Below are 26,260 nucleotides of genomic sequence, written 5' to 3' on the forward strand. Positions count from 1 at the left end.
ACTTCCCATAGGAGTTGTTCCATTCCTCCGACCTGGTCTCCTTATCTAAACCTCTCATCCTCAACATGGTGAATCGAGGGAATCTCCTCAAATGCACCATCCCCAAGCAATTCAAGATGTAGGGAAAGTCAGATGAAGTCACCTCCTCCCCAACAAAGCTACATTCCAACCCTCAAGGCAGTTGCCAATGATCTTTGGTACTGTAGGGTTTTCCAACACCGATTCATATTGATAGCTCAAGACCACAAGCAACGGACCCCAATAATCATGCTAACGCCTTTATTTGGCACTTTGCATATAGAATCCATTGCATACAACATTGCATCTTCAAAAGCGTAGCATTTCCATTAAGGTGGATCATTACGCCATACAAAAATTCAAACATACATCAATGCATAAGCCAGTTTGTGCGTGCCCAAAAGGTACGAAGTAACATATATACCCTCAGAAGAAGTGTCATCTTCTCTCTCTAGTGTGGATCAGACACAATGTCTTTCTTTGTCAGAATCGTTGTCTCCAAGGTTATTTCCCGCGTGCTGCGTGAAGATTAGAGTGCGAATGAGGGTGGGCATTCAACCCATCTCATTTTTCAACCGTTTGAATAACCATACTTGGTGTGTGGCAATTCGAACGATTGCCACTCTTAAAGAGTTACACCCCGCCTTTGGCCTGAGGGATTAATGTAATTCTTATGCTTCGCCAGCATCAACATCTTCGTGAATCTCCAATGTTTACCGATGTCTTTTGATCGAGTCTAGTCGTCACTAGTCTCCATGGTCCCTCCCCTCGTACGGGAAAACTTTTCAGATCCAAACCCCGTGTTGTAAATCCTTTACCTTCCAACCTTCGAACAATTTCAAAGCCCAGTTCTCGCCCTGGCAAATCAAGTCAAAGCCCTGGTTCTCGTCCTGGCAAAACTATCAAAATCCAGTTCACGTCCTGGTAATCATTTTCAAAAACCAGTTTTCGTCCTGGTAATCATTTTCAAAACCCAGTTCCCGTCCTGGTAATCATTTTCCAAAACCCAGTTCCCGTCCTGGTAATCATTTTCCAAATCCAGTTCCTGTCCTGGTAATCATTCTTCAAAGCCCAATTCCCGCCTTGGCAAACTTTTTCAAAGTCCAGTTCTCGCCCTGGCAAACTTTTTCAAAGCCCAATTCCCGCCTTGGCAAACTTTTTCAAAGTCCAGTTCTCGCCCTGGCAAACTTTTTCAAAGCCTAATTCCCGCCTTGGCAAACTTTTTCAAAGTCCAGTTCTCGCCCTGGCAAACTTTTTCAAAGTCCAGTTCTCGCCCTGGCAAACTTTTTCAAAGTCCAGTTCTCGCCCTGGCAAATCATTTCCATCATTTTCATTCCTCGTCTGATATCCTAGGTGAAGTCAGTTCTCGCCTGACAACCACCATTCATCCATAATGTCTTACCGTAAAACCAACCCCCAATCCCCAACAAGTCATTATTCTCTTTCCCCATTCAAATCCACTACTCACTGTAAATATTTCCACCAGAAAAACAAAAAACTTTTCTTTCCCCAGCAGATCAAAAACAAAAATAAGAATAACACTCATACCATCTTTTCAGGACAAATTTCTGGCACTTTGATATTTAATCTTCTTCTACCTTGAATGTTCGAAAGGCTAGCGCCAATCTCACCTTCAGGTTTAAGACGATTAAATAGGGGCAGCTGTCATACCCCAAATTTGTCCTACCCTTTAATTACTAACTGGCTCAGGCTTACGCATCTCATAATCTCATGTACATATCTCCATTAGGTCATTTAACATATCATACATTAACTCGTTGAATAAACATCTGAAGCGTGGGGTCAAGAGTATTGGTAGCCAAGGTTCTCTATGGGTGAGGTTCTCCTATTCATTTCAAAGTTATCGAGCTATAATAGCATCCTTGGCAAGATCCTAAAAAGAAAAACAGCAAGTGCTCACGATTTCATCAAAAGATACCGATAAGATCGTGTGGGACTAAGGTTTAGTCCTTTCCCATATCTCAAGTAACCAAGTGCGTATCTCAAGAAAGAAAGGTTTTGGCTCGTTGCATGAGTGTGTTCACTAATTGGAGATTGGACACAGGGTTTCATTCGTTTCTATGCTTCAAGTCTAATTCAGTTCAAAGATTCGTCAAAAGATTATTGTTGTAGAGTTTGAGTGCAATGGCACAAGAAATTGACTGGTTCGTTTACAATCTTGGGCTCACTTCATATGCTTGTTACTTTTAAAGCACAAGTAATTCAAAGGATAAGTTGTATCATTGGCAAGGCTTAGTTCAATACTCCTTCATACAAAGACCGGGTCCAATTCATTTGGTTTACAAGGCATGTTCATCAAGTTCAAATCCAAAATTCAATTACATCATTACACCATTCAAATTCTTTACAAGATTACACAAGAGTATGCCAAAAAATAAAATAATAATCAAAGCCTATAGTGCCCTTCTCTTGAAATTCTTCATGTCATCAATGTCCATTCAATATGCTGCCCTGCTACAAAACCTCACTCACTTTGCTTCAAAAAAAAAAGGACCATGCAGGTTAACATCACCATTTGAACCTGCAAACAGTTCCAAACCATTTCAATAAACCAAACTGCACTGCCAGCCCTGCAAACCAGTTCAGATCTGCACCAAAACAAAGACCTGCATCAGATCTTCATCACAAAATTCAAACAAGCTAAACTCTTGATCATGTTCACACCCAAATTCAATGCAAACAAAGCTGAGAACAACATATCATTTGGTATTCAAAGGCATCCAGCGTTCATCTAAAACTGACTGTTAGCAATCCTAGAGTGTACATTCATGAATAAAAAGCTAACACAAAATTAGGCCCAGTTCACCATCAACTCAGTTCCAAGTTCCAATGCAAAAAAATCCAGAAATAGAACTCACCTCAAGCTGAATTGTCATAACCCGATAGCCTCATGATCATAGCTCCGCATTATCATTGACCCCTTTTATATTCATGATGAGCGCCGTGTACCTTGCGTGCTTCAGTCCACATTCCAATGACCATGAATACCACCTACATAAAACAGCAACACATACAAACAGATCCATATATAGCCCTGCATAACAAAAAAAAACCAACATAACATTAACAAAAACTCCACTCATCTTGCTAACGGTTCGGCACTGACGATTCAATAGATTTCAACATCAGCTCACGTTAACAGTCTTGCATACACACAAGCGCAAAGACAAACAGCCATAGACCCCTTATTCGTTCCAGTTCAGGAAAATCAAACAAGAAACAATTTCAATTCATAGTCATACATTCAAGATCCGGTTCGCGCTGCTCAGAATTCAACAAAAAATTAGAACATTGCATCAGTTACTAACAGTTAAGTTCATTCTAATTGGGTTGACTGCTAATGTTCGGGTTGTACGGTTCAAAGAAAATTCAAAAGCTGCAGTTCGACCTATTAACCTCTTACTAACTTGATTTCAAGCGAATTGGCATAACACCACAATCAGTTAGTGCTACCAGCCCCAAACAGTCAATTCACAACTCCCTGTTATCATAGAAGAAACTGTTGTTAACCAACACACCCCTAACTGTCAATTAACCATTCACTAACTAACTTCACATATAACAAACTTTTAAACTTCCAAACATCCATAACAGAAAAAACAAACTCCTAACTTCCCAAACTAATTCAGTTTTATTCATAACTAATCTTTCCCACCCCTCTAACCAACTCCTAACCATTTCAAACTAACCTAACAAAATTCAGTTACAACCTCTAACTGACTGTAACCATCAAAACAGATTCATAACTAACTTCTAACAAACTCTCATTTTAGTTACAAGCTTTCTAACAGAGCTAACTCACAGAAAAATCAGAAGGAACTAACCTCAAATAACTTTGAATCTTCTATATATATCAGCAGCCACTCATCATCACTTCTCTCAATCCATTCACCATTTCTGAACTCTCACCATTCCATTTCATCATCATCTTCTTCTCATCTTCTTCAACTCTTCATCACATCTTCATCTTCTTCAACTCTTCATCACATCTTCATCTTCTTCTTCAACCTTCTCTACAATTCACCTTTATCATCATCAAGCTTCAGTCTCCAACCTTCAAATCACGCAAATTCTCCAGAAAAGACCACGCTCCAATATCCTCAATCTGCAACTCCAAAACTCATCCTCACGCAACAACTCAAGCACCATGGATTCTCTTCATCTCTCAGTCTCCTTCCAATCATCATCGTCTTCAATTCTCCCTGCATCATCATCACAGCCTCACCAATAATCAATCTTCAGTTTCTTCATCTTCAAGTATAGAAGAGTAGAATCAGAGAGTATCAACAGAAATGAAGAAAGAATAGAAAAAAATTCAAAGAAGAAGGGGAAGAAGAACTGAAACACAAACCGAAGAACAATCAAGACGTTGCCTGAAGAATCGCGTATCTTCCGATCCGAGTAAGTTCCTTCAATCCCCTGCTTATTCTTGCGTTTGACCGAGAATTTGTATTCAGTCTTCGCACATCTCTTCTCCAATCGAGCGAACGTGTTTCAATTCGTTCATGATTACGCCAATTTCGCGACTTAGGGTTCCAAATCCCCTTTTGGTTCTGAATGTTAATGAAGTCGGATTTGAGAGGCGGAGGAGTGAGTTCGAGGGAGGAGGTGATATTTACTCATGGCGGCGTTCAAAACGCTCGCCGGAGAAGCCGCCGGAGAAGCCGCCGTAGTGCGCCGTTTGAGAGTGAACGAGAGAGCGAAAGAGGAGAGACGAAGGGAGTTGGATCGTCACATTAAATTTCAGACCTAATTCTTTTTCCTTAGTCATTCATCTTTAACATCTAATTAGCATAAGATTTGTTAATTAACATTTTATTAGAATTAATTAGGATCAATTAGATAAAACCAAATACTAACTGTCATTAGTTTGAATAATTGGTGATTAATGGAATAAAACTTGAATCCTGATCCATGATACCTTGGGCCTGCAACAAATTCGCACCCACACCCCCTGAAGGCCCATTGCACCGTTTTTGTAGGCATATCTGAAACAAAAAGCAAGCTTCTGGGCTCAACTTTGGGCCAGCATCCAGATTACTAATCATACCATCATTTTCATTTTCTCACCCCCCTGACTTACACCAATTTAGATTTTTAACTTGTTTTTCACTTATTATTTTTCTTGATAATAAAAACACAATAAAAATTGATAATCTTCTTTTAGGCTTTAATACTCATTTCTCCCATAAAAAAAAAATCAATAAAAAATAGTAGTATTTTTAGTCTTTTTACTATATTTTCTACTTGTTCGATTTCATGCTTTTATGCTATTTTCAATACTCCATTTAGTGCTTTATTTTTCATGCTCCTTTTAAATCCTAACCTTAGGTAGAAACCATGATAATATTAGGTAGAAATTCCCATTCATATTAGGCTAGTTTACTTAGGCTAGTTTCTTTTTCTTTTGCAACTTTAATCCATCTAATAAAAATACTTGAAATAAAATCCCTTAAAAAATACAAAGAAAATACTTAAAACATTAATAAAAAAGTGAAAATCTTAAAAAGGGAATGGAAGCTCGAACATCCCTTGCTTTAGGGAATGTTCGAGTGCTTGGATCTCCCTTGCTTTAGGGTCCCATTCAGGCGTAAGTTCCCAACTTCTAAAAAACACAAACCATAGAGTAACTCGAGTTTCCCTTGCTTTAGGGATTTCCTCGAAACACTCAAACTCTCTTTCTTCTCTCTTTTTCTTAAGGGCATTGTTATCTCCGCTCTATTGCATCCTAGGTCGATCCCTTATGCTAGAGCGCGAGCGTTAACTCCGCCCAACTAAAAAACACAAAAACAAACAGAAAATCGTGAGCCGAACTACGGCGCTCTGATTCCTGAAAAGGATACGTAGGCATCAAGTCGCGGGGCTTGAACGAGCACACTTGTAAATATTCCTTCTTTTCCCCGTATTTCTTTTGCATTCATTCGCATATATACATAGACATAGTACACACCCTTTAGATAGAAACAAACATAGGTGGATACCATCGAGTACGATGGGCGCGAGGGGTGCTAGTACCTTCCCCTTGCGTAACCGACTCCCGTACCTTGATTCTCTGGTCGCAAGACCCTGTTCCTTCCTTTGTTAGGTTTTCTGATATTCCTTTCCCTTATGGGATAAATATATTGGTGGCGACTCTGTTCATTTTTCGCGAGCGTGCGACAAGCATATACAACGCCAGGTCTCTGGCTCTCATATTTCTAAATTCTGCGGATATGTCAAATAAATTTATGCAGGTAAGTTTGCTAGAACTATAGCAAACGATTCCTTTTGGTGCAGGTAAGTTTGCTAGAACCATAGCAAACGATTCCTTTTGGTGCAGGTAAGTTTGCTAGAACAATAGCAAATGATTCCTTTGGTGCGTATAAGTTTTCTAGAACAATAGAAAATGATTCCTTTGGTGCAGGTAAGTTTGCTAGAACTATAGAAAATGATTCCTTTGGTGCAGGTAAGTTTGCTAGAACTATAGCAAATGATTCCTATTGGTGCAGGTAAGTTTGCTAGAACTATAGCAAATGATTCCTATTGGTGCAGGTAAGCTTGTCTGAACTATGGCAGGTGATTCCTATTGGTGCAAGTAAGCTTGTCAGAACTATGGCAGGTGAATCCTATTGGTGCAGGTAAGCTTGTCAGAACTATGGCAGGTGATTCTTATTGTTGCAGGTAAGCTTGTGAGAACTATGGCAGGTGACTCCTATTGGGGCAGGTAAGCTTGTCAGAACTATGGCAAGTGGTTCCTTTGGTGCAGGTAAACTTGCTAGAACCATATCAAGTGACTCCTTTACGCAGATAAACTTGTTAGAACAATAACAAGTGATTCCTCTCTCATCCAAGATAACTGCGAAGACTTACTAGAACTATAGTAAGTGGGTTACACAAACTGCGAAGACTTACTAGAACTATAGTAAGTGGGTTATTTACAAACTACAAAAGCTTGCTAGCACTATAGCAAGTTAATTATCTTCTACAAACGGCGAACTCCCGCTATTGCTTGCTACGTTTATTCATCACGTTAGTCCCTCGGCAGTGATCTCCTTCAAATCTTCTCGCTAATTAATATCATCTCCGGCAGCAAATAGGGATTTATTTCCCTGATCACATATTGTTATACGGAGTCACTAATGCGCTTCAACCACATAGAGGTGTCCATATATCTCTCGTCCTTTCCAGGAACTTTGGTGTAGGTAAGCTGGCGTGGCAAGTGAACTATTTCACAAAGGGTTTTACAAAAGGGTTTTATGACAAGGTTTTACAAAGGGTTTTACAAAAGGGTTTTACAATAAGGATCTACAAATGGTTTTACAATAGGGTTTTACAAAGTGTTCCTCAATTGGGTTTATGCATCACGTTAGTCCCTCGACAGTGATCTCCTTCAAGACTACAAAAGGTTTTACAAAGGGTTTATGAAAGGGTTTTACAATAAGCAACCATAAAGGGTTTTACAAAGGGTTCCTCAATTGGGTTTATTCATCACGTTAGTCCCTCGGCAGTGATCTTCTTCAAAACTTCACCAATAACAAACAAAGGTTTTATTTTTCTTCTCCAAAGTTACTAACATACAACTAACATAGCTAACAGTCATGTATCATTCAATTACATACCTCATTCATACATAATGCATATACATACATTGCTCTCATTTATTTTGAGAAGCTCACTGCATCATACATCACATGCATCATGACATTGCATAAAATTAAGGTTGCCTTTTCAGGCCATGCTACAATCAAAACATATGGTTCCTTCCAAAAGGCACCTGCTTCACATTATAAAAGAACGGGTATTTACCTTGAATGGCATCTCTAATCCTATTCCTCATAATACCCTGGCTAGCACCAGCAAATGCAAATTTCAGGGCATTTCAGTGTTCAATCATCTTCTACCTTTAGACCACGATAGGCAGCCGTGCCTATCCGACTCTTCAAGTTTAAGAAGATTGAACAGAGGAAGCTGTCATACCCCAAAATTTTCCCTCTTATATTCAATCAAAGGTTCCCCAATTGCCCAAGAGCACTCAGGGTTCTGTCAGAAAAATACACTCAATGCAAAATGATGAATTTTAAGTTCTTTTGCTTAATGGGCCATAATCTTTGATCCTAAACCTATTCTTAACATGGTCCATGACCTAAGCCCACCCATCCAATGGTTCCATTATTTATTTTATTTATTTTGATTTTTTATTTGTTTAAATTAAATGAAAAAATAAATCAAATAAAATGTCAATTAAAGAGAGTGAGGTGTATGATTTGATTTTTTAATCAAATATGGATTTTAAAGGCCAGGGAAAATGATTGGAACTGGTTGATATAACTGGATACAAAATTGGATGGTTTTGATAGAATATTCAAACCTCTTTCAATCATATTCCAATCTTCATAATTATGAGGATTTGGAGCAAGAATAGTTAACCTAATGATTCCAATATATAACCAGAACGTGGCCAAAGGTTAGGGGTTTTTTTTTGGGACAAGGATTGGTTGCCCAGAACATGGGGAAACCTCCATCAATACAAGAAAAAATCTAAATCGGTTTCAAGGTTTAAGGAGGATTCAGAGGTTTTTGAAGACCTTGAAACGTTCCTTGGAGGACCAGGAAGCTTTCCCAATCATCTGCAAAGCGTGGGGCATCTGGAATCGTGTGCCTATTCTCACGGTTTGTTCTTGTGTTTTACAGATTCGACTTCATGTATTCATGCATTATAAACCAATTTTAAGTGTGTATTTATGCTTGTTATCATGTCTACGACGTTTCTGAATCATTTAATTAGAGTTTCGTCACAGATTATGTGAGACACCATTGTTAGGGTTTCGGTTGCTCTAGGATAGGGGTTTCATTTAGAGGTGTTTTCAGGCCAAATTATTGGGCTCACTGAATTCGTAGCATAGTTTATGGTTGGTCTAGGTTATTTGTGTGTCCCGATTGGTGTTGATTTGCACGTTTTAAGGGGAAAGGCTAAGACTACGTACGAAAACCGTGGCTGAAAGTTTCAGAAAAAATCAAACGAAGAAGATGCACAGTGAAAGGCGCGCAGAATTTGTTTAAATTATTTTTACGCGTTGTTTTCTTATATTATTTTAGTGGCGCGTATAACTATCAGCGAGCTAAACTAGAGCAGTTGGCAAGCGTCTAAAGGCATAAAGGGCAAAACCTGGGTTCGATCCCTAGGCGAGACATCTTATTTTTTAACAAAACTTGGCTTTCAGATCCAGCGCATTGCTTCCCCACACGCTCATCATACACCCTCATCGTCACAGCCTTTAGATTTCATCAGCAAGCAATCTAACGCCCAGGAAGATGCATGCATACCATACACTATCAATAAGCGGCAATACAGGATTGGTGCTAGGTTTCTATACATTTTTTTATTTATATATTTTATTATTTAAATATTTAGATTAATTGATAATTCATTATGTTTAATTTAATTAACTCATTCAATTAGGGTTAGGATAATAAAATTAGGATTAGGCTAATAACTAGGGTTTAGGATTACCTCCCGATTATTTCGATTAAATTTATTTAATTAGTTTTAACTGTTAAAAATCACAAAAACCCTAGAGAAGTTTATCAAGGTGTTAGGGTTTGCCCAATCCCACTGGCCATTTGGCCAAAATATTAGGATTTTATTTATTATTCGTTTCGACCGAATTAATCGGTCGCGATGGTTAATAATCAATTATTTAATTAATTAAATTCAAATAGGGTTTATTTTGCTTAAAGGTTTTAACCATTCTATTGGTTACGATGATTAGCATTTCTTCTTTTTATCAATTTGTTACTATTTTTAATCAAATATATTGATTATGAGGAGTAACGATAAATTAATAATTTAATTTTAAAATACATTCAATTTGCTAAATAGTGATAATCGAATCTATCGATTAGAATTGTTAGCAATCCTTCATTAAATCTATTAATTATGGTGATCAAACCTATTGATCATTGCGATTAATAGAACAAGTTAAAATCAGGGTTGTACGCTACATTTAAAACACTTTTTAATCTTCAAACTACGAATTTCAAAACTGTGATACGGTAATTCAAAATACCTTGCAAACTGCGAATTTCAAAACTACGATAAGGTAACCCAAAATACCTTCAAACAACTTCATATCAAATCTAAGGCGTACAACCCTGCCCTGAACTATGTAGACTCTGATCCTCCATAAGGAGGTACGTAGGCACTTGGATAACCAAGGCGAGTCCCCTTCCCCAAAACCTCGATTCATTCAAATCTCACTTTTCGCCATATTCATTTCCTTAGCTATAAACCTTAACACTTTTAGCCATAAACATTTGCCTTGGACAAAACCTTAGGAAAGGGTTAAGGGTGCCTAACACCTTCCCTTGACCCGAATATAATAACTTACCCTAAATCTCTTAACCGCGTAGGGTTTCCTATTCGCCCTGGTAGAATAGGTGGCGACTCTAAAATCAAAATTTTTAGGGCAGGTTGCTACAGCTGGCGACTCTGCTGGGGAAAACTATAATGGTGAATATTATGCTCCTAGGTTTTGGCAGGGTTTAGGTTTTGGTAAATTATTTAGGTTTTGGTTAACTATTAGGGTTTGGCTAATTTGCCAAATTAGGGTTGTGGATTAGGATTTAGGTTTTGTTTTCTTTTTAAATAAATATTTAATTTTTGTTTTATTTATTTATTCATTTTTCATCATTTGCCTAAATGTTTAATTGTTTATATTAATATATTTGCATTAAATGTTTAATTGTTATATTAATATATTTGCACTGCTGGGATTATAAATTGCGTTAAAACATAAGTGTGGGAATTATCCTTAAGACCAGGGGGACTTGCATCGCCTACGAGTCTTATTGATAATTCCCTTCAGAGTGGGTCGAATATCAGGAAATGTCCAAAATGAGGCTTGACTTTGTTGAGGGCAGGACTTGGTATTTGGATGATCTCTCTGAGAACCTACCCCTAAAACTCGAACCTCGTGGGTAAATGAGTTGTTCTAAAATCCAAAGAGACAAAAAGTCTCGGAGGCTACGAACGGCCCCATGAGACCTTCTAGAACATACCCATGGGAATGGTAGACTCCCTAAGCCGTCATGTCGAACCTATGAACTTAGGGCTTTTATGCTTAGGTGCTTATTATATGTTTGCAATTTATATACTGCGAATATTTGCGTTTTAATTTTGTAGGTCTTCATATGCGCTCCCTAGCTTGTAGGGATTCTATTGCCAAGATCATGTCCTTCCCACGAAGGACATCTCCATTTATGCACGTCAATTGGCCTTTCGATGGTCACGAGACCTAGTGGCTGTCTTGAACGGTCACCTTGTGCCTACATCTACACACTCCCTAGCCAGTAGGGATTCTACTTCCAGGATCACATTCTTCGCACGAGGGACAACTTCGTTAGCATACGTCAATTGGCCTCTCGATGGCCATGAGATCCAGTGACTGTCTTGAACGGTTACCCCATGCTTGCTCCCGCGTACCCCTAGCTCTTAGGGTTTGGACTTCCATTTGTACATCCTTCATCCCTAGCCTGTAGGGATTTCACTTCATCCGATATCGTCCTTATATAGGTTGTGTTCCGCATAGAGAACCTTCCCACGAGGGACAACTTCATTGGTACACATCGAACGGCCTCTCGATGGCCATGAGATTTGGTGACTGTCTTGAATGATCACCAGCTGCTACCTTCTGCGTACTCCCTACTCTAAGGGATTTCCATTGGCGTGTCATAACATCTAGCTTGCAAGGATTTCACTAGGGTCTAATGTCACCCCTAAATCCGCATAGGTTGTCCTTAGGGTTATACCTGTCGCACATCTGCATTGCATATAAAGAGTCACAATATACATAAAAAGGAGTCTTTTGCATACGCATGCATTTGCATTTTCATACATTCATAAATTTACATTTGCATCTTCGCCCGCACCCACACTTACCGTGCTAGCCGATTTCCCGAGACTCACGAAGAAGAACAAGACGGATCATAAACTATGGAGAAAGGAGGATAAATTATTGAGAATGAGCTTGGTCTTACTTAGGAAAAAAAAGGATGTCTTTCACCATGCCAGCCACATGTTCAGGCCTCTTCGTAACAGGATTATAAACACAACCAAGGTTATCATCGAGCAAGGATTAGTTCAACAAAGAAGTTCCCCCATAGATACACTCAAGAGGTATCTAATCATAAAGGGATTCATCTTAGAACATAGCAAGATTTACAAGGACGCTCTGCGATAACTTAGGGTGCAAGGGTCATTCCAACTGGGGCAATACCCTGAACGAAGATGCATATTTACGATGGAGGGAAGGCGACATATGTTAACTCCCCGCCAAGGGGCACAAGGGTCATAGGTTTTCTTTATCAATTTACAAGCTCTGAAGGTTGCGAACGGTGTGATACTACCCTTAGAAAAAGCAAAAGAGGTTCAGTCAGAGGAAACTCATGAAGTTCTGAAACGACGAAAACCCACCGCAAACAATTTACTCCCGACAGGTTTGACGTGCCCAAGGAGAATTCGAGGTTACCCGTTACTTCTACAAGTCTAGGAACTAAGGAGTAAAACAAGGTCAACGGATTTACAAAGGAGATTGTCCCTAGGATCAATAGGTTTTGTCATGCTCAGAATTTCAACCCCTACGATCGCTAAGTGTTACTCAGGATAAAAGTTGTACCTTCAGATTAACAACTATAATGGGATGACCATGCAGGTTTTGGAGTCAATCCATTCGCTTCATTCTATCACTACTATGACTTTCCACTCGCACACTTCTATTCTATTTTCAACTTCAAATTTCAATTATTAATAAACATAAAGGAGGATGACGAATACAAATAACTAAATCTCGCTAAACGTATGCTTTTAAGGTAAGACCGAGCCGACGATGTACAGACATTGTTTCAATTCCTAAACAGTGGAGATATAAGGATGTTAATCCCTCGTCACCCCCTCGAGCCAGGAGTTGGAGTTTGTTTCTACTTTTCAAATAAACCTTGATTTCAACCAGGGGCAGGGTAGATTTCGATTAATTCAATGGTGTATTTTGGTTGTCAAGAGAATCAGTCAATCCAAGCAAAGGTTCAAGCATAAGGGTCAAGCAAAGGTTCAAGCAAAGGTTCAAGCAAAGGTTCAAGCATAAGGATCAAGCAAAGGTTTAAGCACATCTTCTTCCTCGCATTCATCAAAAAAATGAGGAAGCAATAAAAACAATACTCCCAACTTCTTCCTCGATACATCATCGAGGACGTATCAAAGTTGAAGCTTACAAATCAAGGTCAACATGGCAGTCACAACATTCAATATCCAAGGATCAAAATTTCAAAAGGAGCATTCAAAAAAAAGGAGGAAAGCGCCCTCTAAGTCAAAATGGAAAAATTCCATGAGAGAAAACAAAATGACTTAGGCCAAAATTAGGGCATCCCGATGGATCAAATTCGAAGGAATTGGCTCATGCAAAAATAAGGGATAGAAAAAAAACAAAGGCGAAATACAAAAGATAATCTTGTGACTGCTAAATCATCAAAGTTTTCCATCAATGCTTGGATCTCTACACCATTTTTCATCGGTGCTTGGATCTCTACTAAGGCTTCTGCTCAACATCAGAACTCAAACGATTCTCTTACATACAAAGCACATTCATTGGATTAGGAGAATTTTTAGGATTTGGAGAACATCAAGGAGAAAGGGGTGGGTTATATAAATTTTGAGCCTTATATCCGTTGTTTCTTAAACCATGAACCAGGCCAAGTTACAACATTCAAAATTCCTAATTTAGGCAAGGTTAACTACGAAAGCATATTAAGCAGGATTCTGTTATACCGACTCCTAGGGTTATTAAAATTGTTCCTAACCACTGCGCTTCTTCAAACATTCATTTCTAATCATCCAGTCCTAATTCATAACGGACTTCGATTTCAAGACTTGCATACGCATTGCATTGGAGTTACTTCTCAAAGGGTACAACGTCATCTATGAATATACACTTAGCATCAAGAAAATCTCGAAATTGGTTTAACCAAAGGTGATCATTTCTAATAAAGACTCTCAAATGGGGGAACCACGTCCAGAGGGTTCTCCTAAACAGGGGCAAAATTTCAGGGATTTCAGGGGCATGCAATCAAGGATCCTATTAACTAGGGGCATTCATCCTAAGGTTCAATCGACTTGGATCACATCTCGAAGCAATAACAATCAAGGGCATGTTAAACGTGGGAGAAATTTAAAAGGATAGAACACTATGGATAACCCTTCATATCCTGGAGATCAAGGGCATAGCCTTCAACGTAAATGTTTAAGCATATGTATCACATTTGCACGACAAGGTTATTCCTTGGAGCACTTCCTTCATGGCTTGGAGATCAGAGACATCTTTTTCCACGAAAATATTGGGGCAGTGGATATCAAATCCGTGGGGTGAACAATTCGGAAGATTAAAGGTGTGGAGAACCTCAAAGGGTTAAAGGTGTGGAGAACCTCAAAAGGTTAAAGGTGTGGAGAAATCGAAAGGTTAAAGGTGTGAAGAACCCCAAAAGGTTAAAGGGGTGAAAGTTAAAAGCGGAGAATTTCAAGAGGTTAAAGGTGTGAAGAATTGCAAAAGGTTAAAGGCGTGGAGAATTTCGAAAAGTCTAAGGCTTGGAGTAATTCAAAGGGTCAAACTGGGGCAAGACACACCACAAAAGGAAAAGGCGATATTACACTTTACAACATCCGACAAATCTTTCTCCTAACTACGATCTTCAAGTTCAAAAGCAGGTATTGGGAAATCGCGCTAGCATCCAACAACCTTATATGCTTTGGTTATCAACAACCTATTATTGGAGCATCATGCAAATATACATAAGTCATGCATTACATACATTTGTTGATACATTATACCACACCTTTTTTAGGTAGTCTTCTTCAAGATAAATCTTACGATCTTTTCTAGGAACCTTTTCAGGTAGTCTTCTTTAAGACGAATTGTCATCCTTTTCAGGAACCTCTTTAGATAGTCTTCTTTAAGACATTCTTTTTCTAGGAATCTCTTCAAGTAGTCTTCTTTAAGACATTCTTTTTCTAAGAACCTTTTTAGGTAGTCTTTTTAAGACATTTTTCAGCCTTTCCAGGTAGTCTTCTTTAAGACATTCCTTATCATTTCTAAGAACCTTTTCAGATAATCTTCTTTAAGACAAATTTTATCCTTTCTAAGAACCTTTTCACGTAGTCTTCTTTAAGACAAATTTTCATATCCATTCCAGAAACCTTTTCAAGTAGTCTTATAGAAGACATTATTTTGTTCCACTCGTTACATCAATCAACATATGCATAAGCATAAGCATTATCCACATACATAAACATTACCAAGCCGGCATAAGCATAGTCGTGGTATAGGGGAAAACATGGGTTAAACAGGTTCAATGGGCTTAAGGAGATAAAATATCGGGATTTGCATCAGCATTGGCATATATACATATGCATCAGCATAAGCATTCGAGTCAACATCATAGAACATCTACGTGGTACAAACGTCGGGATCATAGGCATATACACGCTACGCATTACACACTACGCATTACACACTACGCTTCGCAAGCTAACTTGGTACAGACAGCATATACAACGCCAGGTCTCTGGCTCTCATATTTCTAAATTCTGCGGATATGTCAAATAAATTTATGCAGGTAAGTTTGCTAGAACTATAGCAAACGATTCCTTTTGGTGCAGGTAAGTTTGCTAGAACCATAGCAAACGATTCCTTTTGGTGCAGGTAAGTTTGCTAGAACAATAGCAAACGATTCCTTTGGTGCAGGTAAGTTTGCTAGAACAATAGCAAATGATTCCTTTGGTGCAGGTAAGTTTACTAGAACTATAGAAAATGATTCCTTTGGTGCAGGTAAGTTTGCTAGAACTATAGCAAATTATTCCTATTGGTGCAGGTAAGTTTGCTAGAACTATAGCAAATGATTCATATTGGTGCGTGTAAGTTTGTCAGAACTATGGCAGGTGATTCCTATTGGTGCAAGTAAGCTTGTCAGAACTATGGCAGGTGATTCCTATTGGTGCAGGTAAGCTTGTCAGAACTATGGCAGGTGAATCCTATTGGTGCAGGTAAGCTTGTCAGAACTATGGCAGGTGATTCCTATTTTTGCATGTAAGCTTGTGAGAACTATGGCAGGTGACTCCTATTGGTGCAGGTAAGCTTGTCAGAACTATGGCAAGTGGTTCCTTTGGTGCAGGTAAACTTGCTAGAACCATATCAAGTGACTCCTTTACGCAGATAAACTTGTTAGAACCATAACAAGTGATTCCTCTCTCATCCAAGATAACTGCGAAGACTTACTAGAACTATAGTAAGTGGGTTACACAAACTGCGAAGACTTACTAGAACTATAGTAAGTGGGTTATTTACAAACTGCAAAAGCTTGCTAGCACTATAGCAAGTTAATTATCTTCTACAAACGGCGAACTCTCGCTATTGCTTGCTACGTTTATTCATCACGTTAGTCCCTCGGCAGTGATCTCCTTCAAATCTTCTCGCTAATTAATATCATCTCCGGCAGCAAATAAGGATTTATTTTCCCTGATCACAGATTGTTATACGTAGTCACTAATGCGCTTCAACCACATAGCGGTGTCCATATATCTCTCGTCCTTTCCAGGAACTTTGGTGTAGGTAAGCTGGTGTGGCAAGTGAACTATTTCACAAAGGGTTTTATAAAGGGTTTTACAAAAGGGTTTTATGACAAGGTTTTACAAAGGGTTTTACAAAGGATTTTACAAAGGGTTTTACAAAAGGGTTTTACAATAAGGATCTATAAATGGTTTTACAACAGGGTTTTACAAAGTGTTCCTCAATTGGGTTTATGCATCACGTTAGTCCCTCGGCAGTGATCTCCTTCAAGACTACAAAAGGTTTTACAAAGGGTTTACAAAAGGGTTTTACAATAAGCAACCACAAAGGGTTTTACAAAGGGTTCCTCAATTGGGTTTATTCATCACGTTAGTCCCTCGGAAGTGATCTTCTTCAAAACTTCACCAATAACAAACAAAGGTTTTATTTTTCTTCTCCAAAGTTACTAACATACAACTAACATAGCTAACAGTCATGTATCATTCAATTACATACCTCATTCATACATAATGCATATAAATACATTGCTCTCATTTATTTTGAGAAGCTCACTGCATCATACATCACATGCATCATGACATTGCATAAAATTAAGGTTGCCTTTTCAGGCCATGCTACAATCAAAACATGTGGTTCCTTCCTAAAAGCATCTGCTTCACATTATAAAAGAAGGGGTATTTACCTTGAATGGCATCTCTAATCCTATTCCTCATAATACCCTGGCTAGCACCAGCAAATGCAAATTTCAGGGCATTTCAGTATTCAATCATCTTCTACCTTTAGACCACGATAGGCAGACGTGTTTATCCGACTCTTCAAGTTTAAGAAGATTGAACAGAGGAAGCTGTCATACCCCAAAATTTCCCTCTTATATTCAATCAAAGGTTCCCCAATTTCCCAAGAGCACTCAGGGTTCTGTCAGAAAAATACACTCAATGCAAAATGATGAATTTTAAGTTCTTTTGCTTAATGGGCCATAATCTTTGATCCTAAACCTATTCTTAACATGGTCCATGACCTAAGCCCACCCATCCAATGGTTCCATTATTTATTTTATTTATTTTGATTTTTTATTTGTTTAAATTAAATGAAAAAATAAATCAAATAAAATGTCAATTAAAGAGAGTGATGCATATGATTTGATTTTTTAATCAAATATGGATTTTAAAGGCCAAGGAAAATGATTGGAACTGACTGATATAATTGGATACAAAATTGGATGGTTTTGATAGAATATTCAAACCTCTTTCAATCATATTCCAATCTTCATAATTATGAGGATTTGGAGCAAGAATAGTTAACCTAATGATTCCAATATATAACCAGAACGTGACCAAAGGTTAGGGTTTTTTTTTGGGGACAAGGATTGGATGCCCAGAACATGGGGAAACCTCCATCAATACAAGAAAAAATCTAAATCTGTTTCAAGGTTTAAGGAGGATTCAGAGGTTTTTGAAGACCTTGAAACGTTCCTTGGAGGACCAGGAAGCTTTCCCAATCATCTGCAAAGCGTGGGGCATCTGGAATCGTGTGCCTATTCTCACGGTTTGTTCTTGTGTTTTACAGATTCGACTTCATGTATTCATGCATTATAAACCAATTTTAAGTGTGTATTTATGCTTGTTATCATGTCTACGACGTTTCTGAATCATTTAATTAGAGTTTCGTCATAGATTATGTGAGACACCATTGTTAGGGTTTCGGTTGCTCTAGGATAGGGGTTTCAATTAGAGGTGATTTCAGGCCAAGTTAATGGGCTCAATGAATTCGTAGCATAGTTTATGGTTGGTCTAGGTTATTTGTGTGTCCCGATTGGTGTTGATTTGCAGGTTTTAAGGGGAAAGGCTAAGACCACGTATGAAAACCGTGGCTGAAAGTTTCAGAAAAAATCAAACGAAGAAGATGCACAGTGAAAGGCGCGCAGAATTTGTTTAAATTATTTTTACGCGTTGTTTTCTTATATTATTTTAATGGCGGATGGAACAATCAGATTAGGTTATTTACTACTTCCAGATTGGTGGGAGCTTCTTGGTCTTCTTGTAATAGCGAGCAAGACGATGGATTCTGCTCTCCATAAGAATTAACCTGAACTTAGAGTCCTTATCCTTCCTGTTCCTCTCTATAGATGCTTCCTAATTAAAACTGACTTCTTGATCAAATGGTACAAATCCTCTGGAATTTCAGGTGCAAGCCCTGAAACCAATCCCAAAAACATACAACTTGACTCTCTAAATATAAGCTTAAAGGATAATACCTTCCAAGAAGCATCAATCTATTTTACAACAGATATAGTCATTAGATTCAGTTGGACATTTTGCTATGATTTGGACATAACATCTATGTCTTTGTTCATATTCTTCCAAGGAAAACTGAGCATGAGCTTGAATGCCTTTTTCAAGATTACCACTGTTCTCTAAGACGACCATTCGGGAATGATGGAGCAAGGACCTTTTCATTATTTTGTCTTGCGTCTTGAACTCGTGTAATTGTCTTTCTCTTTTCATATGGAATAAACAAACCTAAATTTTTTCCCAAGCACTCTAAGAAATGTGGCAAATTCCTGCAGAGACATACAATGGTTTTAACATATAGTCATTACAAGTATACAAATTTGGAAAATATAAAAGCTTATGAAAAAGATTTGAGTTCATGAAGCATTTCCATAAAAAAAAGTCAAAACACACACCTGCATATGTTCTAATTCGGTTTGCGCCGAGGCTCAGTCATGGACGCTTCAAAGTCAATATAGAAAAGGTAATCAAAGTACCTAACTCAATGTCGGATAAAAAATACTATTTCAATGCTTACATCTGCATCTGAGAAACAAAATGTAGTGTTAAAGACATAACTCACTTGGCAGTGCCAGTATTTGAATCATCGACGACTCTTAGTGGATGATTTCTTTGAGGACGACTTTCAATATGATTCCGTAGCACATATTGTTAATCGTCTTTTAATCATCATGTATTGAGTTAGACTAACAAAATAAGATATACCTTGGATAAATTTATGTCCCTTGATGCAAATATGGACAAAACTTTAAACAGAACCCCGAGACCTTGATCCACTGTAAAGACAATGCTTGTCTGCAAAATAATGAATGAGAACGATATTGGTTCGAGGGAACCTACAACTGTGAATGTATATAGTCAATGGTTAAAATGAGTTGTCACCTTAAAAGGCTTATTGGTTGTTGGAATTATTGGATCACTTAAAAGCACAAGATAACGACTGATGATTTCTGAATCGTCTTGGAAAAGACATTGAAAAAGTTATCGAGAATAGAACATGAACTTCCTATTACTTACCTTTCATATGCATTCTTGTTAACAATCAATTGAAGATTTTGAGAAAATGAAAATGATTGGTAAGGGTCTAAACAGTAAAGTTACCTTCACTAATAAAGCTAATGTGACTTAGGTTTTTTTTTCTATTGGTTGATTAGAGTGACTTCTTCAAAGCAGTCAGTTGAGCGACTTCACCGTAGAATATCCCTTAAATTTATTCCAAAAGGTAGATTTGGCAAAGTAAACAAGGTTGGCATAGCTTACTATAACTGTTTAATCCACACACTTATACATAGAGGTCATTTTATCTGTCTCTGGATATTTTATTTATAGCTACTGTAAAGTCGTTAAAGTCGTTAGATCTTAATCATATATTTAAATATATTTAGATTTAACGACTATGTAGTAACTTCTTTTTTTGTATTGATTTCAGAAATAGAACCTTTTGTCACAATAACACATTATGACATTCCTCAGCTAGAGAACAAATATAAAAGTTGGTCAAGTCCTGAAATTCAGTAAGTATATCTACACTAACAATATATATATATATATATATATATATATATATATATATATAATGGTAGTATTAACTAATTTGGTAAATATAGTTGTGTAACATTTATGATTTTCAGAGAGGATTTCAAGTACTATGCAGATATATGCTTCAAGTACTTTGGAGATAGAGTGAAATATTGGGTCACATTCAATGAACCCAATGTTGCAATTATTTGTGGCTATAGAATAGGTGTGTATCCACCGTCACGTTTTCCAGGCTCATTCGACAATTGTAGCCATGGAGATTCAGAGAAAGAGCCTTTCATTGCTGCATCTAATATCATTTTATCACACATAGCTGTTGTTGATGTGTACAGAACAAAATATCAAGTGAGATTATATTTCATAACTTTATGAATCATTTTTGAAATTTTGTATTATAAATAACTGAAAGTGTTCGGTCGAAAATTAGAAAAATCAGGGAGGAAAAATTGGAATTGCTATGAATGCTGTATGGTTTGAACCATTTAGCAATTCTTTAGAAGACAAGTTAGCTGCAGAGAGAGCTCAATCATTTTACATGAACTGGTAATTTTTGTGTTAATTTGATGAGTTATTCATGAAGGCGTTGAAAAAAAAAATTCTAATTAAGCTTTGAAAATCAGGTTTTTGGATCCAATTATACTAGGAAATTATCCAACAGAAATGCATGAAATATTGGGACATGACCTCCTAGCATTTTCCAAATATGATTCAGAAAAACTCAAGAATGGATTATATTTCATTGGAATAAATCATTATACAAGTCATTATGTAAAAGATTCCTCTACTCTAAACAAGAGCCGAGCCTTCGGGTATCAGACTAGCTTAAAAACGTAGTACGTAATATTTTTTACATGTGAACAAGGAAAAGGGTCTTCAAAGACAGAGGGTTTTGCTCTAACATCAACGCAAATGAACGGCCTCACCATTGGAGAACCAGTACTTAATTTCATAGCATTTAATCGGTCTTTTAAAAGTTAGATGCAAGATAGAACTGATGAATCTGATACCATCAGGTTAAGGTTCATTTGATTTAATCAGTTGAACCAGATGACAAATAAATAAATATTTAAAAAGGTAGATAAAAAATGCAAAAGATAATAATTGATTGAAATGTTAACATGTACGGTTCAACCTAATTCAATCCACTACAATCTACAATCTGATTCAACTAGACTAAAGTACAACTAAGATCAAATCCCCTAATGGAATGACCCATTTTCAATTTAACCAATTGAACTAACTTGTTCAGTACAAATTCTAATTATTGTGCTTCACAAAATAACAAGTTAAACTTTTTTTTTACTCAACAATGTTTGTAGAGTGCACTTGCATGGTTGTATGTTCATCCACAAGGATTGGAAAAGATAGTGACATACATAAAGGACATGTACAACAACATACCAATGTTCATTACCGAAAATGGTGAGTACTACATTTACAAACCTTACAACACTTTATTTACTCCTACAATGATTAAATCCTATTATTGAATTGAATACGACACTTTATTTGTCCTACATAAGATTTGGGATGAGTGAGAATACCTATCCCATCACTAAAGATGCATTGAACGATGTTAAAAGAGTGGAGTACTTGAATGGTAACTTAGATTCTCTAGCAGCAGCAATAAGGTATTGGCATATCTACCAACCTTAAATTTCTTAGCAAACAAGCTACATCATGGTGATTCGTGATTGTGTTTATGTGAAACAAAAATTAAGAATGTTGTTGATTTTCTTTGCAGAAAAGGAGCAGATGTTAGAGGGTACTTTGTGTGGTCTCTTTTAGACAACTTTGAGTGAAAACATGGATACATCATAGGGTTTGGACTTCATCATGTGGACTTTGCCACTCTCAATAAAACTCCAAGAATGTTGGCATTTTGGTACAAAAATGTCATTGAAGAACACAAGGATAGGGTATGCATTAGGATTGGGCATACTCAAGAGAGATGAACAATTCAAAGATAGTTTCATTTTGAAAGAAGTAGTAGTAATTGTCCTGCAACCCACTTTATAGATGTATTATACCGTTTGTATGTACGCCCCTTTATATATATACTCAAACTTTTTATTCCAACAAAATACATTGTAAATTAACAAAACTATAAAGGATTACTCTTACTTAAAGAGAAAAAAATGTCGAGTGTAAACTATTTATTCAGTCAATCATGGACGTGTATCTCTTCAAGTCAGAGTTTTAATTTTAAAATATTGATATGACATGATTGAATGTTATACTACCTCTGGTCCTATTTATAAGAAAAAAAATTGTTTTTTAGATTTATTGGATAATCAATGTATATGGTCTATATGCTGTCCAAATACATTAGATATTAAATGAATCTAAAAAACAAACATTTTCTATTAAATAAGACCAGAGGGAGTAATTCTATTAGATGATAGTGTAAAACTAATTTACATGGACGTGTATCCCGTTAAATCACTGTTTTAATTTTAAATACTGATATGACATTGCTGAATGTTATAATTCTATTAGATGATAGTGTAAAACTAATTTACACGGGCAGTAAACTACCTTTAAACTCTTTACTCAAAATTGAGAATCTAAAATAATAAGAGACTTTCTCAATCAATACTCTAAAATTTAAAAGGTTTAGCGTAAGTAACATTATGATAGTATGTATATCATATGTTAAAATATATTGTCGGAAGGATTATTTATTTATTTTTACTCTTAATCCTTCCATTTGAAAATTGGGTAAAATAAATTTCCACTAATTAAAATACACTTTTTTTTACCTTGCAACCTAAAGTTATTATTCTATGTAAGTAATAATTATGACCTTTGGGTAGTAAGAGTGGAGTTTTACTTAGACGCTTTGGACCTTTGGGAAGCTGTGGAAGAGGATTATGACGTTCCTCCACTTCCGAATAATCCTTCCATGTCACAGCTAAAATATCACAAGGAGAAAAAAAACTAGAAAGGCAAAAACAAAATTGTGTCTTTTCGTCGGTGTTTCACAAACTGTTTTCACCAAAGTCATGACCCTCAAAACACTAAAGCAACGTCATATGATAAAACTGGACTATCATCTTATGGTAGTTCATAATGCTGGCTGATTGACAGTGGTTGAACAAACCACATGACATATGATAAAACTCTCTTCAAGGATTTGAAGCCTACTCAAATCTCAAATGTCAGAATTGGGAATGATGACTATATATTTGCAAAAGGAAAATGAACCATTGTAATTTCAACGAGTTCAGGTATAAAGACAATCTCATATGTTCTTTATGTATCTGATATTGACCAAAATCTGCTAAGTGTAGGCCAATTGATTGAAAAAATGATTAAATTATATTTTAAAAGCCAACTTTGTCTAATATTTTATACTGCTGCTCAGGAGATTCTAAAAGGTTAAAATGGGAGGTAAAATTTTCTCTTTTGATCCTATTAAGGAGAAGGAACGTACAACTTAATTCAGCAAAGTATGTCCTACCGAACTTTGACACAAGCGACTTGGTCATGTCATATTCAAAGAATGATCAACATAAATAAGATAGACATGACAAAAGATCTACCTATACTTTCTAATCATTTTCTAAATTGCGATGCTTGTCAATTTGGTAAACAAAACAAAAACCATTTCCAAAAACTGTTTGGAGAGCCTCACAAAAGCTACAGCTCATTCACATTGGTGTGGCGGGACATCAAAGGACACCATCGTTAGAAGGTAGTTTTTTTCTTAAAACTCAAGCATGAAGTGACAGGAGTATTTGTAAAATTTAAGAAGATGGTGGAAACTCAAAGTGGTTGCAAGATTCAATTTCTAAGATCCAATAATGGGAAGGCGTATACATCAACACAATTTAATTTATTTTGTGGAAAAGCATACATTGTACACCAACTCACAACTCCATACACTTCAGAGCAAAATGGAGTTAGTGAAAGGAGAAATAGATTTGTAATAGAGATGGCTAGATACATGGTACATGGCAAGGATTTGCAAAAACAATGTTGGGAAGAAGCTGCCAACACTGCGTTTTTCTTCAAAATCGTCTCTCAGCTAAGGCTTTGATAGATAAAACTCCTTCAGGCTTGGTATGGGTATAAGCTAGGAGGGGTGGCAAAATGGATGGATTGAATGGATATGGATTTGATGGTTAATGGATGGACCAAATTAATCCATTACAATCCACTAAACTCTCTTAATAAAAATCCAATCCAATCCATCCACTAAAACTCGATTTTATGTTTTTCAAAAAAAAAACTCGATTTTTCCTTTTTCCGAAAAAACTCGACTTTTTCGTTTTTCCATAAAAAACCTGACTTTTTTGTTTTTCCGAAAAACTCGACTTTTTGTTTTTCGAAAACACTCAACTTTTTCGTTTTTTTCGAAAAACCTCAATTTTTTCGTTTTTTGGTAAAAACTCGATTTTTCCTTTTTCCGAAAAAAAAATCGACCTTTTGGTTTTCCAAAAAAAACCCGAATTTCTGTTTTTCTGAAAAACTTGATTTTTTTTGTTTTTCCAAAAAAACTCAACTTTTCGTTTTTTTTTTTTTGGTAAAAACTAATATAAAATCATTTTTAAACTAATATAAATTTTTTTAAACTAATACAAAAAATTATTTTAAACTTATTATTGTTTATTTATATTTTATTGTTCTCCCCAACGCTCAATTTTTATTATGAGCAAAGATTTTAAAAAAAAGATGCAAAAAATAAAATAAATAACTCTTTAGTAGTTAATTAACACTAAAATTGATGTCATTCCAATTTATCAATTAAGCATGTAAGAAGTTTTTCCTAGCCAAAATATTGACATGAATGGAAGTATAACATAGAACACACGTGACACGCCAACATATTAATCCTTTTTGGTTTTTGTTGATAGGCAAAAACAATTTAATTGGGTAAATCGAGACAATCAAATAATTTGTACGTGTCTATTTTCTCTCTCTTCTAACGGAACAAATTATAACAATGAGACCACTTTGTCTCTTCTAAGATAGCAAAGAAAGCGTGTATAGAATAAGGGAACGATCAAACCGTTCGACCACTTTCTCTCCTCTAACAACAAACAATACGTGTGTTTTCCCGCCACAAATGTGAAACATTACTAGTATAAATAGATAGACGATTATAGTGTGAACAATGCCAAGAAAGATGAAGCGACCAAGTTCTCCTTCTCCATCACGTAGGGAAATAAAAAAAGCTAAAGCAGCGTCTTAACAATAATGATGATGTTGAACTTTCTCCTGACAGTGAAGCAACTGAAGCTCCGACTACTGCACATCCAGTTGCTACTCCAATGCTTACTCAGCCTACTGCAATTGAAGATCCCACAATGAGTTCTGTTGTTCCGTCGGTTCCTCTTGTGCTTGTAGATCCCGCCGCCTTGAATCAACCTCCGCCAGTCGTTCAACCCGCTGTGGTGTATGATATCAACGTTAATATTGTTGAGGTTACAGGCTAAAAACTCGACTTTTAGGTTTTTCCGAAAAAAACTCAATTTTTTCGTTTTTCCAAAAAAATCTAACCTTTTCGTTTTTCCAAAAAAAACTCGATTTTTTACGTTTTTCTGGAAAAAAACTCGATTTTATTTCAGAAAAAATTCAACTTTTAGGTTTTTCCGAAAAAACACGATTTTTCATTTTTTTGAAGAAAAACTCGACTTTTTTCGTTTTTCTGAAAAAAAACTCGATTTTATTTCAGAAAAAAATTCAACTTTTAGGTTTTTCCGAAAAAACACGATTTTTCGTTTTTTTTTAAGAAAAACTCGACTTTTAGGTTTTTCTAAAAAAACTCCATTTTTTTGTTTTTATGAAGAAAAACTC

The 26,260-nt window shown here is 36.6% G+C and overlaps 1 pseudogene; it reads left to right on the forward strand.

Annotated features, from left to right (window-relative positions):
• The first annotated feature begins 6,424 nt into the window (after positions 1-6,424).
• Positions 6,425-25,899, forward strand: LOC131626660 (beta-glucosidase 45-like; annotated as a pseudogene).
• The last annotated feature ends 361 nt before the right edge of the window (positions 25,900-26,260 follow it).

The sequence above is a fragment of the Vicia villosa genome, unplaced genomic scaffold (genome assembly GCF_029867415.1).
Source record: "Vicia villosa cultivar HV-30 ecotype Madison, WI unplaced genomic scaffold, Vvil1.0 ctg.000316F_1_1_2_unsc, whole genome shotgun sequence".
NCBI classification, from domain to species: domain Eukaryota; kingdom Viridiplantae; phylum Streptophyta; class Magnoliopsida; order Fabales; family Fabaceae; genus Vicia; species Vicia villosa.